This window comes from Paralichthys olivaceus, chromosome 12 (assembly GCF_024713975.1).
Source record: "Paralichthys olivaceus isolate ysfri-2021 chromosome 12, ASM2471397v2, whole genome shotgun sequence".
Classification (NCBI taxonomy): Eukaryota; Metazoa; Chordata; class Actinopteri; order Pleuronectiformes; family Paralichthyidae; genus Paralichthys; species Paralichthys olivaceus.
In genome coordinates, this window is record NC_091104.1 from 20,173,655 (window position 1) to 20,194,584 (window position 20,930).

Here is a 20,930-nt window from a genome sequence, read left to right on the forward strand (position 1 = left end):
ATCTAAAATTAACATCTAAAATTGCTCCCCACAAATTTTTATTCAATTACATTTTAATGACATGGACAATGTGCAAGTAAGTATTATTATCTGTCCCTTTTTTAATCTGTCTGCTTAGAATGCCAATGTACTGGAACTACAATTTAATGGAAAATAATGTTTATAGATATTAAAGACCATTATAATCATTGTGCCCATGTTGGTATCATCAACAATGTTGGATTTAAAGGGCTGCGTCATTTATTTATTATTGTGCTTCAATAAGACAGTAGACATGGAAATGTAGAAATACGATTTTTGGTAAAAATCAGACGTGATGCAGTAGAGAACAAAAGAAGCTGAGAAAAGACTTTTAAACCTAAACCACAATATAGGTTTGTCCCTGCCCTGGGACACACCCATAAGCGTGGACCATGTGGGTAAGCCAGCCTCCCTCCTCACTTCATATTCTACTATACTAAAGCATATATACATATTTATCAAGTTACTTTCTCCTGCTTGTCATCATTAATACAGCTACAGGAGGTCACCTGACAAACAATGGAACTATACATTTTTCTTAAAGATGGTTTGTGAAATGTTTGGTAGTTATTATCACACTGATGTTTGTTCAAGTGTCATTTTTCCTGTAAATGTTGTTTTATAGTTATTTGATGTTATAAAAACAGGGTGGAACATCCTAAATGACAGCTTGGATTTACTTGTGTTTGGTCCGGTGTGTGTACTGGCAGAACCTTGCTACCGTGGTAATTTCTTTTAAAACAACCTGAGCAGTGATGACCTCTTGGCCCGTTTTTCTACAGGAGTCTCTAATATTTATGAAACAAGCTCCAAAAATACTGGCCGCTCCAGAAGCACAGAAGATGTTATCAACTGTTTTCACAGGCTGTGAAATAAAGGGAAGTGTGCTTGAAAGGCTTCTGTTGCCAGTTTAGGTTGTTGTTGCTTGTTGTTAAAATAAATTATGAAGTCATCATTTTCTTCTGTTGATAGAAAACATTGATGCGTTTATGCCTTGGTGACCTGCCACGCTCTAAACATTATTATTTAGTGACGTTAACACGTTTAACTGACAGACATCAGTTTTACAATCTGTGGCACCATTACATTTACAGTGGACGTCTCCTGGGTGGGAATGATTCTGTACCTTCTCGGTTCGAGTAAAGGATTGTGAAGGGTTCAGCTCAGGCCACCAAATTCACTCCTTCAACACTTAATGTCCTGTTTACTGACCTTTGGCAAAACAATTTCTTGCTGAGAAATTATCTCGCGCACTCATGCCCAAAACATCACAGCAGGGCTTGTTTCACTCTCAAACACATGTGATTAGTATTGATGTCCATGTTTGAGCCCAGGTCAAAGTGGATGCCCAGAATTTGCAATTAATGAAGGATTATGGGCTGCGGAGAGATCAAAACACAGCCAGTCATACTGTTTCTTCATATTTCAGAGGATTAAATGCTAAGCAGCTGGGCGTTCCAGACCTTCACTTTATGTTTGAGAAAACTTTATTGGACCTTATTTTAGAAGCAAACGTGAAACCTGCAGTTCATTTAACATGAAACAAACTAGACACACTAAACACTCTAATATACATGTATGGCTGTAGCAGGATTTGTGGCCATTATTTGACATGGTTGTTTACAGTGATATTACAATACTAATCAAAAATGTAATTGCACAATAATATTCTGCCCCTACTCTGCAAGTTTAGACATGTCATGTTTTCTAGGAGGTTATGTTCTCGTCCCTATCACTATGTTTGTTCAATTGTCATGCAGTGACTGCATTAGATAGATAGATAGATAGATGGATAGATAGATGGATAGATAGATGAATAGATAGGTAGATAGATGGACAGATAGGTACATGGATGGATAAATAGATCAATACATAATTTTGTTTTACATATTTCTACGATAATAGCTGTCATGAAATGGGGCCTGTCATGTCTCAGGTATAAATGAATCTGATTGTGGGGTGGTCAACCTCACCTCATAGGCAGTCAGACACACACACACGCACACGCACACGTGCACACACACACGCACACAGTGAGTGAGTGCGGTAGCTTTAAGAGTGGAGGCGTGGTGCTGCTGTTGTGACCGACTTGTCAGTTCCTCCTCTCTCCACTATCACTCAGCTGAATGAACAGCCTCGCGCAGCCAACGCGGGCCATCGGCTCAGTTTATTCACCGACTCCGCTCACATTCGCCTGGTGACAGCGACACGGGATTATTACCATCATCATTATCATTGTCACCGCCGTGCGTTGAGCTGTTTCTCTGTGACGAAGCCGCGAGGTAAGTCCACAGCGTGTCTGCAGCAGATCAGGTCAGGAGTGAGCGGTGCCGTGTGATGGTGCTCACCAGGTTTCTCCTTCACTAAAGCGTGGATGCGACTGAATGTTATAACTGTGAAATTAGAAACAAATTCAGAATTCATTATTGAAATGAATGTAAGGGCCGGTGGCGTTGGCTGCGTTTGATAATGGTCAATTTAAAAATAACACATTTTAGGCGAAACTGTGATTAGTGTGGCTACTGCGTTTTTCCCCTCAGCGAGCCAATTAACACCCAGCACCTGAGATGGAGCCTGACAGTGCTCTGAATGTATTCGTATCAAAGGAGTAAATGATCAGCGACTCAATATCATCAATATAACGTGTTATTGACCGACATTTGATCCATGTGAGGTGGTTTAAACAGATAGATATGTGCGCATGTCGGCGTGCCTCCATCTGTTATGTGGATTCGACGCTTGATGACAAGAGAAATCTAGGTTTTTGTTATTTGCGTTAGTATTTTTTATGATGTTGACGGACCGTGTTCTGCCTTCACATGGTGCGCAATGCATTTGACCTCGGTGTTGGGCTGAAGGAAAGGACAGTAATTCCTGTAGTTGTCCAAAGAGGGCGCTGCGTCACCTCCACAGCCCTGTCTTCAGTGGCTGCTTTACGCACACTGCAAAAAATGAGAGAGAAGGAAAAAGCTGTGTAGTTTTACAACTAAGTTTTGCTCAAATCAAGTCAAAGTTTGTTCAGTTTTATTGAGCTGCTTTTCAGTAGTATGGTTTTTCCTGATTTCATGTTTTTGGAGTTAAAGTTACAACATTATATTTATCAAATAAATAGTACAATCAGGATGAATTGGATTTGTGGAATTGTATGATCTCTTGTATATATGTTCAAAATAACCTATACACATGTTAAGTTCATAATGCTTGGGCGGCTGTGGCTCAGGAGGTAGATTGGGTTGTACAGAAGCCATTAGGTTGGTGCTATCCCAATCTCCCCACTTTCACATGCTGAAATGTCCTTGGGCAAAACCCCAAAGTGCCCCTGACAGCTGTGCCGGCAGTGGGTGAGTAATGTGTGATAGAGAAAGTGTTGCACATTGATGCACTGTGTCAATGAGTGAATGGCAAAAACTGTGCTGTAAAGTGCTTGAAATGGTCATCAAGACTAGAAAAGTGCTATATCAATACAGAATATTACAGTATAAGCACAGCATTAAAATAAACTACTCATGATGGTAGATACTATTTGCAGTGGGCAGATATTCCTATTCTCTTGTGCTAAATCTGGCTGGAACAACTTTACAGGTTGTCCTTTGCATCCAGACATCAACATGTCACAATCTTTTCTCTGTGTAACAGTAAAGCATGTCTCTTCACAACTCTGCTTTCTAAACACCACAGAAAAATGTGGACAGTGCTGCCTGGTGAAGGCTGAGCTCTCACGTCAGTTTCCCAAATTGTTCTGTTCCACATAAAACACAATATTCTGCATTTCTAATCAGGAGAATTGAGGTAAATGCTTGTAGTCTTCAGGGCATCTATAGCTCTTAAAACCCACGCTGCTGGGAAGGCATCAAGAGCTATTTAGCCCAACATCTGGCAGGGATGCGATATTGGGTTCTCTTGGCCAGTTGTTGAGGCTTTACAAGCACAGCACCATGCTAAGCACAAAATCATCCCCTCCTCCTCACCCACACAGCTTTGCCCAAAGGAGGACTCAGCATCTGCTACATTCCTCCTACTGGACTGTGCTGCTTGGGAGCATCAAGTAAAGCCACAGTGATCCTGGACTGTTTGGCCGCGGTTCAGAGAAATAAGAAAAAATAAAAGCGACGATTATGGGTGAAAGGATTGGAATGGAATAGAAATGACACTTTAATCATGCTAATCCATTGGGAGTAAGTGGCTTGCAGGATTTGTCCATGTAAGGCCGATGGGGGAATTTTGAACAATGTGTAATGCACATACTTTACATGCTGCCCACTGAACCCCAGACTGGTGTTAATGGATGTCAGCGTTGGATGGATTTATTGAAAAGCCCCCCACTATAGTCGGCTGTATGTCTCTAAGCAGAGCTGCACTCCACAGAGCTTTTAATATGCTTTAAGCTTTTTCACAGACTCAGCTTGTAGCATGTAAAATCATAAATATAAAACAGGGTATTTGTCTGTTTACTCTCAAGTCTGACCAGAGCAGCTGCTCCAGCAATTTGGCTGGAGTATTTTTAGGCCCCCTGTTTTGATTATAGTGCATAATCCTTGTCCAGCTACCTGTGTGTTTTCAGAGGGGAGGAAGGGAAAAAAAATAAGTCTGGTATCCAAGAGTAACAAGGCCACTGGGCTGAGGTGTTCGGCTCCTGGCCGTGGCCCTGCTGACTGGGCGGAAGGTAAAGAACCGCTGGTTGTGTGCCCGTGGGCGGAAGGATGACTGGAAGCCCTGCTCAGCTCATGGTAGCTGCGTGTGTGAGACCAGGTAGCTGAGTGGCCACACATGGTTTTGGTCTGTGCCCAGTCAAAGCTTTAAGAGGGGTTGCCAGTGGGGGAAAGACGGGAGCCATTGTTCTTGACCAGTCACCGACGTAGAGGTTTACTGACTTCCAGCAAGTTCAGATGTTTTGGTTGGCAGTGGCCTCTGTCTGCTGGGGCCACAAGGTGAGAATGTGGTGGGCAGTACTGGGCAGGAGCTGAGGTGGGCCGGAGGCATGTGTTTGCTGCAGGGAAGACATGTTGCTCAGTTGTTCTTTTGTGCAGCCTTTATTATTAATGCATATCTGCAGCCAATTCCCTGATTCTGTGTATGATTTGCCAGAAGCTCTTTGGATTCAGATTTACATTTCATGTGGTCCAAATGTGACTTTTAAAACCATACCCAAGTAATCATCACATCGTCTTGACAACACAGTGTGCAGCACTTGCACCCTTACAGCTCACCTAACAACATTCCAAGTCAATGGCCTTGTCCCAGTCTCACCTAATAAAATGTGCTTAGTTTGCCAGCTGCTGGCTCTTCTGTTTCTTCTTTCTTCTCTGAAGCCATCACTAACATGCAGAGTGGCCACAGCACAGGCACACTGCCTCCCGCCTGTCTCCGCTGCAGCCCACTCTTCCCTTCGTGCGGTGGATAGGCAGGCAGCGTGCTGACTTACTGTATCTGTGCAGAGTTTCTGGCACAGAGCGAAGGCGTCTGGGAGTAATTAGCTGTGTGAGGGTATAATCCTATACCAGACACAGTGTTGCATCTGTTAAAAGTCCCCCTCCTCCTCCTTGCATCCCAGTCCTCAGTCACAAGTGGTCACGCAGCACTTTAATAGCACTTTCATTTATGAGTACAGTATGTCAAAAGAAGTGAAACCAGTGTGGTGTGCAGATCTGTTTTTGCAGCAGGAGGCAACTGTATTTTTACGCCATGAATTGCACTTACGCTCCATGCATATGCAGAGCCATATCTCAGAAAAGAAAGGTTTAAATGGAACATAAACAGTGTGTTTACTGCTGCCTGTCGTATTCTGAATCTATAAACTGTACATGTGCACAAAAGCACCCTAAAAAACTGCAAGGATAGTTAGGTGCACATCCAATGCCTGAAAAGAGTCACTGTGAAACAACTTGGATCGTAAACCTGATTTATATATTTGAATAACTTGTATTGCTTTTTGTAGAAGAATGGAAAGGTTTTAAAGTTTGGACGCTAAAGTTGAAAAATACACAAAGATCTTAATACTGCACCGCATGTTCTCCTCTCTGTAACATTCTTGGAGAGTATGATATGGTTGATTTTATGGAACCATGGTTATAGACAGATTTGGCCATGCTTTTTTTAGGTTTAGTCAAAATACCTCCAAGATTTAACATTTATTCTATTTTGTCAGAAAGTAAAAAAAGAATCTATAATTTTTTACATTTTTTTAACCCCAGACAGTGGCCTGAAGTCACCTTCTGTAGAACACGTCCTGGCTGCAGGAGTTCAGTGTGCAGGACCTGCGGATGCGTGGTTGCAATGGTTATGGTTGGTTTCTTTTTTATAGACGTGAGGTTGTTCTCTGCCGTGAAGAACCTGAGTTGGAGAGGAAGTGCAGTGTGGCAGGAATGCGCAGGTTTGCCAGAACTCATTTTCATCAGATCAGCATGGGCTTTACCCAGGTGTGAAGCAGTCACTGATATAATCTGTGTGTACATGTGCTGGCACTTCATCCTATCAATCTGCAAGTTTTTTATTTTCTCTCTGCCGTTTTACGTCCCTCTTGCATCGTACGCCGTGACCGAAGGATGTTTGGTGTGGGCAACACGTTCGCAGAGCCGTAGCAGCAGCAGCATCTCTGGAGCTCCATTTGTGTTTACACAGAACGAGTTCAGACACAGTTGTAGTTCACCTGTTGCAAAAGCAATTACAGATGTATACTTTGAGTAAAATGTCAACCTTTGCTTGGCCTGTGTGGACATCTGGACAGATGGATAGAAGCATATACATGCATGAGACTAGAACCCCTAGTAGTAGCACACTATTTTAGTGTGGTGATTGTACAGTGCAAGACACTTTGCATTCATCCACCCCCCTTCTTTTCCCTCTCCTGTCAAATGTCCTCTCACCACACACTCACTCCGAACACGTGTTTGAAAAACCACACAGTAATTTGGTTAATTAAAAGCTCATAAACCTCAGATACTTTATCATAGAATAGACACCTCAAGTTCAGTTCTGTACAATATATCATTGTTAAGTGGGCTTTGACAGTGGCTCCATGCCATTCTAGTGCTGTTGGAAACAGTAGCTTCATGCCTTCACTACCTGATTAGGCTTGCGTGTTTCCACCACTGGTATGAATTAGGAAGTAATTTCACCCTGCATTGTTCTGATTGTATTAGGGAAGTTGGTGGTGTTTGCATTGAGTGTGTGTATGATGGCTGGTTGATTAGGTTCTCCAGTCATATCAGGGGTAAACACACAGGGAGCAGATGATCAGAGATTTCCTCTTTAATGTCTTGAGGAATTATTTCCCCATCAGTGCAAGTGATTGTTGCACAAAGGGGGTTAATGGAGGTTGAGAGTATCACAATATGTCTTCACCTCCTGACAGCTCGCTCCCCCTACCTCACCCTGCTTTTTCCCGATCTTGTCCCTTTCACCCTCTTCCCTCTGCCAACCTCCAGACATCTAACTCAATGCAATGGTTGTTTCAGTCCCACGTCTCCATGTAGTCACAGGCAATTAGCTCCTGTCAAAATAGGCTGCAGGACGGAGGGTTGGGACTCGGGCATCCAAACCCCTTACTCTTGCCCCCTGCACTTGGCGAGTATTACCCTGAGCTACCGAGAAAAGGCCAGATAGGTTTTGTTAATAGATGGAAGGGAAAGGGAAAGAGGGGGTGCACTGGGGACTTGGGAGTGTGCTACCTCGCTGAGCACAAAGCGGCTCTTTCACTTGGGATGTAGAGCGCATATGGAATCGTTTATCAAATCTCCAGTGCGTCAGTCCCCTGTGTTCTCTCGGCTGCAGGTTTCCCTCTCACCTCCGCATCTCAGATTCACTTTGCTTCTGACTTGATGCTGGAAAGCTGAACCTGGAGATGTTCCTCCGTCAGTCCTCGCTCAACGGCACTGCTCAAACCATAAATAAACCTTGAGGTCTACTCATTTAAGTACCCTTGAAAATGTCTGTCAATTTCTTTGATGTTCTGTTTGGACCTTGTGGCCTGTCTACACCATTCCAGTGGACATGACTGACCACTGTGACTGAACCTCAAATTACCAGCTAGACACGTCTATGTAGGTAGATCATTCCCTGGTGATGCCTGCAGTCACAGTGGGCCAGTTGAGTTTGCAATGGATTCACTGATACTCTCACCACAGGCCAGTTGGCATTCATTGCATTTACTGCTTTGAAGGTTATGTGACCTTATTCAAAAGCTGTATTTACTAGAGTCTGCTTGCCATCCTCTGAATGAATTACAGAAATTATAGGAAAACTATTTTAACAGTAAAACAATGCCAGCATGACATCATCTCCAAGGATTGGCCCCTGAACTGCACAGCTGGGTGCAGATAAAGGAGCAGCTCGGATGTTTATTTTTTTCCCCTTCTGCATTCCAGCTTCTTATTTATAATGGCTAAGATATCCAGCTTAGAGGGGGTTACTTCTATAAAAGGAAGTTTGAAGACTTTTGCCGACCCACTCGAAAGGAGGCTCGCATGCCACATTTTCTCAAGATGTAACCTTTAGATTTCCAGTGGAGGGACATCAATCACACAGCAAAACACTGAGCGATTTTGGCTCGGGTTGAAGACAGTGAAATATGTGATTGAACACTTGACTGCAGACACGGCACAATCCAAATGGGAAGCCATCAGATCCCTCTGTGGGATTCTGCTTTTGGATCAACCAGGTGTGTTAAAGATTTGAGGGTCCTAGTGTATGAAGTTTTTGGTTTTTCAATTTCGAAAAGGAGCTGTGTAAAATGTAAAGCCATATTCAAACTGGAGAATGTGTGGAAAATGGGGTCCAGAGTTTGCCCTTCACATATGAAGAACACAGCAGGAGATTGAGTCAGACGTGTTCAAAACAACAGGAAATTGTCCAAAACATTCAGGTGAGGGGTGGCACCTGGGTCGTGCATTCAGGAGGCAGGAATTAATGTAGAAAAGCTGCTGCTAAAAGCAGTGTTTTTATTTACTTTAACAGTTTCTTCCCTCATCACAAAAGCTCTAAAACCTCTTTGTCTTTCCATGTTAAGGTCTTTGTTGGCATCTTCTATGTGTATTCTTTTTTTTTTACTTTTCTTACATTTTCCTGCTGCATTCTCACATGGGCTCACTAACATTTGCGTTCTCAAATACAGCCCCCCAGAAATGTTCAGGAGAGTGTCCGGACTTCAGTGCATGTCTGAAAGCAGCTTAATAGATACAGCTCTGTATCAGACATATGCTTTTGTTGGGATTAGACTCACATATCGTTAACTGTGGTGAAAGGTGACCTTTGACCTGTGACCGTATTCAACTGCCCCACTGACCCTCCAGGAAATAGATTGTGTTTTCAAAGAGCTCGTCATTATGTGCTTTAGATTTAATTATCTTGACATGTTGGGTTGGGTAGGTAATGGCTTTCAATAGCTATGTCTCGAGTCATGGGGCTTTGCTTTGACAAAGTTCACCCAGCTTCTCTTTAACCTGAGAATCTCTCTTGCTTGCAGACAGAGTAGAATTTGTCCCCATTTCCAAACTGATGCCAAATCACTTTGGTCTCCAAAATGATCAAGTCCTCAGTAAATTAGGCTAACCTCTTCTACGCTATCAGTCCAGATGTCCTCTGTGGCTTGACACCCTGTTTAATTCCCAGCAGATGGTATTAGTAGTGGTGGATTGTGCTGAAAACAGATTACCTTAATGAGGTCATATACCACTGAACTATGTTGGTCTGGTCAAATGATTTGGTGGAGGCCGACAACATCCTCCTGGGTTTCTAAAAATTAACTTTAGGTTGTTTACAGGATAAACATGGAAGAATGTTGCGCCCTAACCTGGACCATTTTAAAGAGCAGTGTTTGTCAATACAGTGCATATCTCTCACAAGAGAGATATGGCAACATTTACTTCTTTCGCTGTGTTATTGTAACTATCAGATCTTCCTCCTCTTTCCCTCCCTCCCTCTGTCTCCGTGGTGGACAGGGTTCCTTTTCGCTGCCCTATGTGACTCTGTTTGTGTGTTTGATTGTGGGAAAGTTTCTCGACTGTCCGTGAGAGTCCCCCGCTCTCTGGACTGGCTTTTCCCTGGGGGTCCTCCAGGCTCACAGAGGCTGAGCCCCACCACTCCACTGGGCCCACCTCTCGTGACAGCAACCCCTAGTGGTAGCAGAATTCCTCTGCTGTGTCTTTGACTCCCAAAACCATTTGTGTAAGCCATTCGTGTCCCTTCTTTAATAGGCTCAGTAATACAGTTGATCTGTATAGAGAAAGGACATCCTCAGGCTTTTTCGTACACTGATTAAAAAGCCTGGCAAAAAAACCCACCCCCACCAATAAGTCACCTCAGACCAGATGAGATTGAGATATGGATCTTGATTTGAGACAGACTTTTGAAAATGGGGTGTGTGTTTACTTACTAGCTACTGAAGAATATGTTTTGACGGCAAAGCTGGATATTGAACCTGACATACGTAAAGTTTATAACTTTGAGTATGCTGTTATGTAAATGAAACTTGTTCTGGTTCTGGAGGAAATTACTTCATTACACTAAGCTTGTGGCTTTGTGTATTAGGGTTTGGATTCCAGTTTTCCCTTTAATGCATTTGGTTTCCACTGCATTGATTTGTCACCATTTCCACATTTGGATACGAGCAGCTAGTGTTTCACATTTGTTTCATGGGATTTCCCAGAAATACAGGTTTGGTGTCATTCCTACAGCACAGTCAACAGTTCAGTGTGTGATCCACTTTGTTTTTGACTGTTCTGTTTGTAATCTCATACTAAATATACAGTAGTTCAGACTGTCAGATAACTAAGCCTCCCCGCACCACCCTCAAATCAATTTATGCAACTGTAATTCATTTTAGTTGTATGACAAATGTGCGTGGTTTACTATTCAGACCCCTTGACTTTTTGGCGCACATTATCATACTGTAAATTTATTTGAAATAAAAAATAAAAAATCTGATTTGCTGTGGCATTCCAAAATGAAAACACATGCATTCTCTTAGCTCTGATCATCATTCTTGATTGCAGTCCACATGTAAAAAAAAAATGTATTTATTGGATATCCTTTGAAAAAGTGAACCTATTTGATAAACATAGTTAGAAGGCAAACATCAGGTTAAATGTAAAGAACCATTTCTAAAGCTTAAAAAAAATTCTGGAGCACAGTGGCCTCAATCATTTGACATGGAACAAGTTTGGAACAACCAGGTCCTTCTCTTTCACTGTCTGTTTCAGCAGTCCTCTGCAGAAATGGGAGAACTTGCCAAAAGTACAACCATCTCAGCAGCACTGCATCAATCAGGCCTTTATGGTAGATTGCCATTTTGAGTGAAAGTTATATGACAGGGTGCTTGGTGGTTTCCAAATGGCATTTAAAGGAATCTTGAGATCATGAGGAGAAGAAGGATCCTCTGGTCTGGTGACAAAAACTGAACTGTGTTGAGGGGGCTTCTCATCAGAGACTGATCAGAATTGAGGAAAAGATGAATGTACTCAAGTGAGGTCCTTGAATAAAACCTGCTCCAGCTTGCATGCAACCTGAGACAGTATGACAGTGATTCAATGCATGGAGCCAAGACAACACCAGACAGCAGTTCACAAACTCTTCCCATCATCTGCATTTAGGAGGATCTGCCAGGAAGAACGGAATAAACTGCTCGAATCCAGGTGTGCAAAGCTTGCAGAGACTTTACCAGCCAAAGTATATCTATTCTATTCTATACATTTTCACTTATCAGTATGGCCCATTAAGTGCAAATTGATAGTCAAAATGACAATTTATCTATTTACAGTCACTGTGCAAACATGAAGTGGTCTGAATATTCTTGAATATAATGGACCTTGTTTTCACCAGTAATCCATCATAATGTTATTCTATCCTCACCTGCAGGGTTGGAAACCATTGGACCATAAATTATATGACCTGAAGAATAAAGAATTGTTTAAACATATAGTATCATACAAAACCTCCCTAGTGATCTTTCTTTGTTTAAAACCAAAGGCCATTATTTAACAGTAAAACATTTTGTGAGATAAACACCATCATAATTCTTTTCCAGACATTGGGATTACAAAGTTTGGCATCTGTAGCTTCTCTTGCATTTCTTTGCAATCATGTCATGACTTTATGGTGCTCATAGGTAGAACAGAAAGCTGTGACAGGCACTTTTACTGTACTCTGCAGGGCTCTAATGCATCATCTGAGCTAACGGCCATCTCATTCTGTTTGTGCTCTGAGATGGATGAGTGAGCTGCAGTTAAGGATCCAGGAATGATGAGGAACAGTTTTGTCTCTTTGCTATCAAGTGGCTAAACAGACGAACACCATCCGTACAGTGGAGTCAAGCCATAGATCCTTCATCCCTGGCAACTTCTTTTCAAAAACTCCCTTTTCACAGAGTGACAGTCCGCATGGTTGGCAACAACTAAAGCATTCAATGGTCGTATGAATAGGGGTCTGTCCCTGGAGAGGTTTGTTGAAATGGGGCCTTTTGCTTTTATCCCTCCGGAGAGGCAGATTGATCTCGTGCAGGTTTGCACTGGCAGTGAACTTCAAATGGCCTGTTGAAAGGCGAGGCGTTTATTTGTGCTGCATTATAAACTGTGTCCTTTTTCCAGATTTAGCCTCTGTTAATGCTCTCCATCATATGTAACCTCTACCAGCCCCCCTCTCCTCCTCTCTAAGTCTGTTATTCTTACATTCATCTTCAACAGTAGCCCCCACTTTCCCTCTTGACCTGCTCTTTGGTGTTTTCCGTGTGTGCATGCCACGATCAATACTGATGTGAAACACAGGTACTCATGTAGAGTCAAGCTTTCCTTTGGAGAGGGGGTGGGGAGGAAGCCTGCTAAAATAGTCGTCATCCTCCTCCAACATGTGCTCCATCACTCCCTCGTGGCGTATATCACATGTGGACATCAGGTGACCCTCTTTGTACTGTTCCCTTGGTTACCAAAATACTGCCCTGCTTCCAATCCTCCTCCTCCTCTTCATCAGCTTCATCCTCCATCCTTCGCATTGTACAGTAGTCACTTGGAGCACTGTGCTGTTTTCCTTCTCCTTCAGCTTGTATAAACCAGAGGACTATCTGCCATCAGCATTCAGGAAGTGTGGGGGTAAACAAATCACAGAAGCCAGCAGAGAAACTCAGATGACCCGAGCATTTCCTAGCAACCATAGAGAGCAGGTTATTTTTGGGTGGTGTCTGTATAAGTCAAGCATTGTGTTTATGATGATGATTTATATTTGTGTGTTAGAGCAGACTTGCTTGTACAAAATGTGAGATTGCATTGTTTGAAAAAATAAAGCAAGGCCTCATCTTCCTTTTAATTTTAAGCGCCACATAATCACTAACTGCACTCTAATTGTGCCTTTGACAAATTAGTCATTCAGAGTTAGATGTAGCACTAATGTGCTGGGGCTGTACGGTGCTGCAGTGGTCAGCACTGTCTCCTCAAAACAAGGTTTCTGGTTCAAATCCCAGTTTGGAAGGGGACTTTCTCTGTTTACATGTTCTCCCAATGGATTTTCTCTGGGAACTCCAGTTTCCTTGGGGTTAGGTTAATTAACCATAAGTGTGAGCGTGAATGATTTGGCTTCTGTATGTTCACCCTGTGAGATTCTGGTGTACCCCGCCTCTAGCCCAATGCCAGTTGGGATTGACCCCAGTTACCCTCAAAGGATAAGCAGTTTAGATAATGGATGGATGAACTAATATGATGTTTGCACTGGTTTCTGTGACCTGTATTTACATTACTGTTGTGCAACTCAAAGTTCAGGGTGTTTTTTTTTCGTTTTCAAAACAGTTCTCAAGAGGAAATGACAGAATGTAGGAAACAAGAATCTCTGCAAAATATTCCTGTCAGCAATGGCGTGATGGAGAGAGAAACTAAAGGCCATTGACCCGTGTGCCAAAATCATCTGACTCTTTCAGGCAGGGAATGACATCCTCATTGTCTTCAACAGCCCATTTCCATGCCGTATCAGAGCCTTCAGGCAGTGATCCATCTCAGAAATGGCTTCTTAATGTCCTGTCTACCTCCATCATCACAGTTCACCCCCTCGTTCTTTACCCCCTACTGTCCCATTGTCCAGCAGCCAGAGGAATTAGCTGTGCCATGTAGGAGACCGATCATCCGGGGAAGGGGAACAACAACAGTGGCAGAGTGTAACCATGCTCTTGACCACATCTACACAAGCAGCAGGGGGTGGATTAGAGGTATTAGACAGAGAGACTGGACCCTTGGTGCAGACATTAATGCTGCTATATCAACTGATGCACACTTCCCTGTCCACTCATCACCCACCCACAAAATCCCTAAAATGCACAATTAACTGCTTGAGTGATCTGGGCTATTATCCACACATGAGATCAGCTTTATTATTTACAGTGTTTTTATAGTTGTTCTGGAATGTCAGGAGTCAGAGGGAGTAACAGAAGTTAATTTGTTTATGTAAACGTAAAGGCCTCGGTGAAATATTGGTGGAATGATGACTCAAATCCAATTAGTCAATGAGAATTAAATGAGATTTTCCAAAAGACTCAAGCGGGTAGGCTCCTGTTAATTCAATTAAAAGACAAAGCTTGGACCTAAACAGCAGTTCAGTATCACCGTGATTGAGACCAAACACAGGGAAAGAATGATGCAGCTCCAAATACAAAGATGAAAACACGAGGATAATTAATATGTTTCAAAGTGTCATGAATCATTTTCCTTCAAAAATCGCCTTTTTTTAAAAATTGCTCCAGGTCTGTTTTTAAAACTGCCTCGGCTCCTTCTCTGTCTCTCTCTCTCTCTCTTGGATCGCCACCACTCTTGCGCTGTGCCCCGATTCGCTGCCAGGTTACCTTGGCGACAGGCCGCAGTACATAAACCGGGCGATGCTCTGGGAGTGCTGTGCCGCGAGGCAGGAAATCTTGTGCATTCTTTATCTCTCACCCTTTGGATGCCGCTCCCACAGTTCCTCAGTAGGGCGCAGGAGCCACATAAGCAAGCGGGAGTCGTATTTTTCTATCCGGTCCATTTTTCCACCTTTCCAGCCAGAGATAAACAAAGTCGTTGAGGTCTATGAGTAACCCACACAAGTGTTGGTTCGAAAAAAGAAATGAGGGAAGAAGTAAAGCAGAAATATGGAGCAGTAATGCTACGGAAACACTGAGATCTAATGTATTTCAAGGAATTTTTTCAACATTGGCTGAATCATCTTCAGCAAAACATCTTACATTGTTCTAAGACAATAATTCACTGTTACATGAACACACGCCCTCCGCTTCCTCATGTCTGACACTGGCTTCCAACTGGTGTCAGACTTTTGAACCCCAGTATGTATGCACACACTCACGTATAGCACACATGAATGAAAAGAGTCTCACACACACACACACACACACACACACACACACACACACACACACACACACACACACACACACACACACACACACACACCTTGCCTTCCTGACATTCCATCCAGGATCCTGAGGAAGAGGAAATCGCTGTGCTGATCAGAGGCCCGGCCTATGAAAGAATAGAGGAAGCAAAGAAACCCCTGCTGTGATTCATTTGTGTCTTGCATACATTTGAACTCACACGTACAACACAAACTCACTTAGAACACAGTTGACAAAGTATTAAAACAGATGCCGGTCATAAATCTGTCTCTTGCTTTTGGCCACTGGTCAGCAATGCGCGGTACATTTCCCAGACTTATCTTCGGTTCCCATTTCTCATTAGATTTCACTTCTACTTAAAATCTTCAAAAGTAATGGCATATCAACTGTCAGAGCTTCTATTGTAGTGTATTTTTAGCTGCGGTGTTGGAGTTTGGACGAACAGTTGCAGACACCTCCCCAGCTCGGCTTTGCTTCCTTTTTCTTCACAGTTGCCTCAGATGAAAGTAGAACACTAGGCCAAGGCTGAGCAAGCCGGTTTGTCTCCCCTAAAGAACAGTGCCACTCAAAAGCAGAGGCAGTTGATGACAGAAGAGCTTGCAGTTTCCCTTTTTCCTTATCCTCATCGATCCACTTCCTGCTTCCTTCCAATCAATGCTCATGGTTATTGAAATTGCTGCTTTGAGCAGTGTATAAAAGGCAGAGATGGGGGTTATGAAGCAAGGTCAGTGAGTTCTATACTTCATATCACACCATACATCTTGGAGGGCGGGTGTGTTAACTGACTGCCCGCACCACAGTTACCATTGTGGTCATAATAATGCCAGCTCTCACAACAGCTCTTTCAGTCTCTGGAGGTAAAAAAAAAATGTCAGACTCATTGTTCTATGAAGGAAATTAAGATGCAGGGAGAGGAAAAGCAACAGAGGGGGAAAAAAATTGCTGACCCACATTTTTGTTGCAGCGTGCAATGGGACAACAATTTAGAGGCCCAACCTGACCATTTAACTTAAATAGCATGTAATCAGAACAATGTGTGTTGATTGTGCATCGCCAGAGCAGATGTGATTAACCCAGATTTGTACTACGGAGGTCAAGGCTTTATATTTTGTTCATGTTTTCCGGGCAGGTTTTCATCCTGTTTAGGATTTACAAATGGGACAGCTGCTCATAGTGTGACAGCGATTCTTCGCCCATAACCTGCACTCGTATTTCTGCACTGCGCTGCATTTTTGAAGCATGGGTAAGGAAACATCTGCACTGCATTTAAATGAATACAGTATATAGTGACTACATGATATCTATAGGATTGGCTTGGACGATGCTGGATGCTACACATGACTGCAGTTAAAAAGTCCTTGAGGATACAGTGCTCATTGAGGTCAACAGAGGTTGTACTATGAGTACTCCTGATTGCCTGCCAATACAAATATGTGTGTGTTTGTATTCTAGTTGTGAGGACCACATTAACGCAGAGCTAAAACTGAAGATGTGTTGTTACTCCTTAAGGGCCTTAGGCTGGGGTATGTTGCATAAAGTGTGGTCTGACCACGTCTGAAGTCAAAAAGTGTTAGGAGGCGTCCCTGCCTACAACTAATTCGCAACAGCACATATTTATGCATTTGGCAAGTTGCAAATATGTTGATGCCAAATGCATCAGTGAAACATTCACAGAGTACTTATTTTCTGCCAAAATAGCTGATCGTCCAATACATTATCCGCATGTTTTAATGTTCATGTTTAGGCTCTCACAGCACGTGGTTAATGTTTGGGAAAGGTTGTGGTCTGGTTTGATGGAGAAAACGTTCTTAATGTTTTTATATTCACAATCCTTACCTTACCTCAACCAGACTAAGTTTATTGCCCTACAACAACAGACGGGACTGTGGATGTGAACCCTTGTCTCTGGCTGCATCCCTAACACGTCTTAATTTAAAGTTGCATTTTTAGAAGATGACTGTTTCAGATCCATTTTTAGAAATGATCTCCATCCATAAGCATTCATCCCTTCAGCTGAGATTCAGAATGAAAACTATCCTATCATGGTTTTTCCGCTGGGTCCTAAAAAGTCAAATGGTCAATCATCTGAGTTTTTGCAGCTTTACTTTTTCAAGCGTCAAAGGATCGACCTCTGGTTTACAGGAATGATTTTAGTCAATGGAAAGTATGTAGTGTAGTGAGTATGTGTTAGAGAGGTCAGATTTCAATTAATGAGCATTAGAATAACCCGAGGAGAGACGTGTTTGTGAGCCTGGTTTCACAAGCTTTATAGCTGTGTGCTTATCAGCAGAAAATGCTGGAAGAATGAAGTATGCAGGAGCGGCCTGTCAGCGTGTGTCATCGAGAGGCCAGATGCATTTCAGCGGCACGTGTGCCTGCCGCTCCAGGAGCCTGCTCTAGGCTCAGCTGGATTTAATCAACGCCATCATTTACCCCTCTTGTGGGTAATCAGCGCACAATGGCCGCCCTCAGCAGTGCCCCCCTCCACCTCTGCTGGCCCTGCACGCCTCCACACAGCGTGGATCTATATGTATTCACACTGTCACTCAGAGCACACACGGTTGAAATGATACAAATGTGCTCCCACAGTCACAACATTCACTCACTCACTGACACATAAACACAAACCTTATAGCATGTTGAAGTCCCACTGCAAATTAAAGGTTAATAAAAGTTTATTACCACTCATGTTCATTTTCATAGTGATAAGAATTAGCCCTTGAACAAACATCAGAGTGATTAGAACTATCTAAATTGACAGAAACCATATTTGTACTTTGAATTCTAAGTTTGGGCCATATCCCATCCACTAACATGGAGGAGACATAAGTATCCAAGTATCTAATAGTAGTAGTTTTTCCTGAGAGTGCAGAACAGGAGCAGATGTGAAGGACAGGTTTTTCTGCAGTGATATCTCTTGTGCACTCTGAGATAGATGGGAAAGAATGAAGTGACAAATTAAGATTGGGTTCTTATCAATATTTGGGTGTAATCTCCCCTCACTAAGTGTGTGTACGTATGTTTTTGCAGCTTCCTGCAAACAGAGCTGAGTGTTGCTTATCAGCCCTGAAGCTCTGCATTTCAAGGACCCTTTTGTGTCAGTATGTTCCTCTCAAGCTACTGAGGGGGCATGTTGACCTAACAGACAGCAGCATAGTCCGCGTAACTGTCTACTGTAGTATAACTTTTAGGGATCCCCCCCTCTCAGCTGGGGAACAGGATGTGGCAAAGGGCAATTAACTTATGGTGATAGTAAATCAGTGTAACAGCGTGTCTGGCTCTTCCCACCAAACAAGAGGCAGCTGGACAGACAAACAAACTCGCTGTGTGGTTGGACGGGACAAATCACGTGTGCTTAGCAATGCTGTTGGGTCAAAGGTCGACTGTTACTTGGGTGTTGCTTAAATTAGCAGTTTGTCCCTTTTGCTGTCAGAATTGGTGCATGCTCCTTACAACGTTAAAGACTTGATAACCACTGGAATTTGGATTGGAATGAACAGCAGCTCTGGACAGACTGTTCTGACCCACTGTTGAGATAAACAGGAAGCGTTTGTTATTATTCTGTCATCTCTGGAGAGCTCATAAGACGGTTTCAGTGCAGCACAGTGCAACACCCAGCGAGGTCATCATTCCAAGCATTACATGTACCAAGAAATAGAAATAGAGGGATTAAGAAAAAACTGGTCAAAAATGGCCGTTTGAGATATATTTTCAGCAGCGGAGCTCGGAGTAAAGTGTGGCTTGAGCTCGGGCGGTTGGACCCATTATGGTCAAGCTGCAGCAAAGCATTTGTGAGCAAAATTGGTGGTCTATTTTTAGACAATCCACTTCCTCTGGTTTATGATAAAATCTTTTGAGAGAGGACAGAATAGTTTTTTTTGTTACACTGGTTTCAAAGGTTTGCTTGCCTTTTGCTGTCACAGCAATATAAATACATAATTATAACTGTGTTTTGTTTATTTCTGCACATCATGACATCAGCTAATCCTCGTAGCTCCATGGCCACGGCCTATCATTAGCTGATCAAAAATTGGAGCATGTTTGTTTGAAGCTGTAATTAGGGAGCAGTGGTGAGCAGCGAATACACCCCCTGATGACCGCCACCATCAGTTTAAGGTAACATGACCTTGGCTGTTCAGAAAGCACTGTCTGTGTCCAATGGAGTCACTGGGTTCAAAGAGTTCCCCAACCATAGCAAGAGGTCACAGGTCAAGACAAAGGGCCATAAGGCCATGGATGCAGACACGCACCTGTTCACGGGGTGCCTCCTTTAGCATAACAGATGACTCCCAGATGTTTTCATAGAGACACCAAGACCACTACGACCATGTGTGTGTGGCGTGATGATACATGTACAGCGTACCCCCTGCAACTGCACTGTTTAGAATGGGACTAAACCTTTCAATCACACTTTCCTGACATGCTCCACCATACATGGGAATGTGCAATGCTTCTGAGGGCATAAAAGTTTGATTTACATTGTTATGAATGGATTTTAAGAAGGTACATTCTTACACCTGGAAAAAGCTCAGCTGGAGAACTTGGTCTAAGGTTGAGTTTGCATTCAGCAAAGACGGTATCACGCTGCGAAAAGTCAGTCCAGGTGCTTGTGAGCAGTTTTTTTGAATGGCAGGATAGAAGTGGTGATAAATTGTACCGTCAGTTGTACAGCTGAAGTTGCACTCTGTGGAGAGCAGTCCACATGTCGTCAGTGTAATAACAACTGGAATACATAGACCTCGCTTTTGAATGGGAGCGTTTGGGAAAGAGCAATCCCCTTCTTTTTCAGTTTTCTTTTTTTTCCCAGGAGTATTCTCTGTCAGTCTCTGTTCTCCCTTTTACAGTTTATACACCTGGACTCACTGTAGCCTAAAAACAGACCTGAGAAGTGACGTATTGTAATGAAAGCATGTTTTTCATCTAGGCCCTTTTCTTTACTTTGCATTTCATATTTCTAAAAACCAAAGGTGTCTGTTCTCAGGGCAAAGCTGAGCGCAAAGTTATTCAGACATTATTCAAAGTCCAAATAGTGTCAGCGTTCATGCCCAAAGATCAAGGCCATTACATCATTGGTCAACATGATGAAGCTGTCATGAGTCAGTCAGCAGAAAGTTGGACCATTGTCCAAACATGACAGCATTTAGCTGGCATATATCCAGACAGACAGCAGAGGTACTGTGGGAGCAGGCTGCTGGGTGACCTCTGACCCTGCCCAGTCTGCCTTGAGGACAAAAGAGCCATTCAGATACCCAGTACATTTGCAACACACCCCAAAAGCACTCCCCACTCAGCACAAATGACTGGTAATCCTGTTAAAACACTTGTTTACGAAAACACTGTTGGGTCGACACATTTGTAATAGAAGAGAACAGGAACAATAATTGAAGTAATATTCAATTCAAAAGACTTTATTGTCATTGCACGGTCGTACTTTGTACACCAGCACAACGTCCTCCTCCTCGATGCCAAACATACAATTAACAAGACACAAGACACAACCACTAAACAAACATTGAAGACATATAATGAAGTGGATGTACTTTACAAAGAAGAAGAA

General features: G+C 42.9%; 1 protein-coding gene across 3 annotated transcripts in view; it reads left to right on the top strand.

Annotated features, from left to right (window-relative positions):
* Positions 1 to 2,137: 2,137 nt before the first annotated feature.
* The window catches only part of daam2 (dishevelled associated activator of morphogenesis 2), a 99,170-nt gene continuing 80,377 nt past the window's right edge, over positions 2,138 to 20,930 (top strand). Inside the window, exon 1 of one of the 3 annotated variants that reach the window (XM_020085107.2) lies at positions 2,138 to 2,303. The gene's annotated coding sequence lies outside the window, so the exon portion shown is untranslated. The remainder of the gene's footprint in view (positions 2,304 to 20,930) is intronic. The other 2 variants (XM_069535310.1, XM_020085105.2) reach the window with 2 other exon arrangements.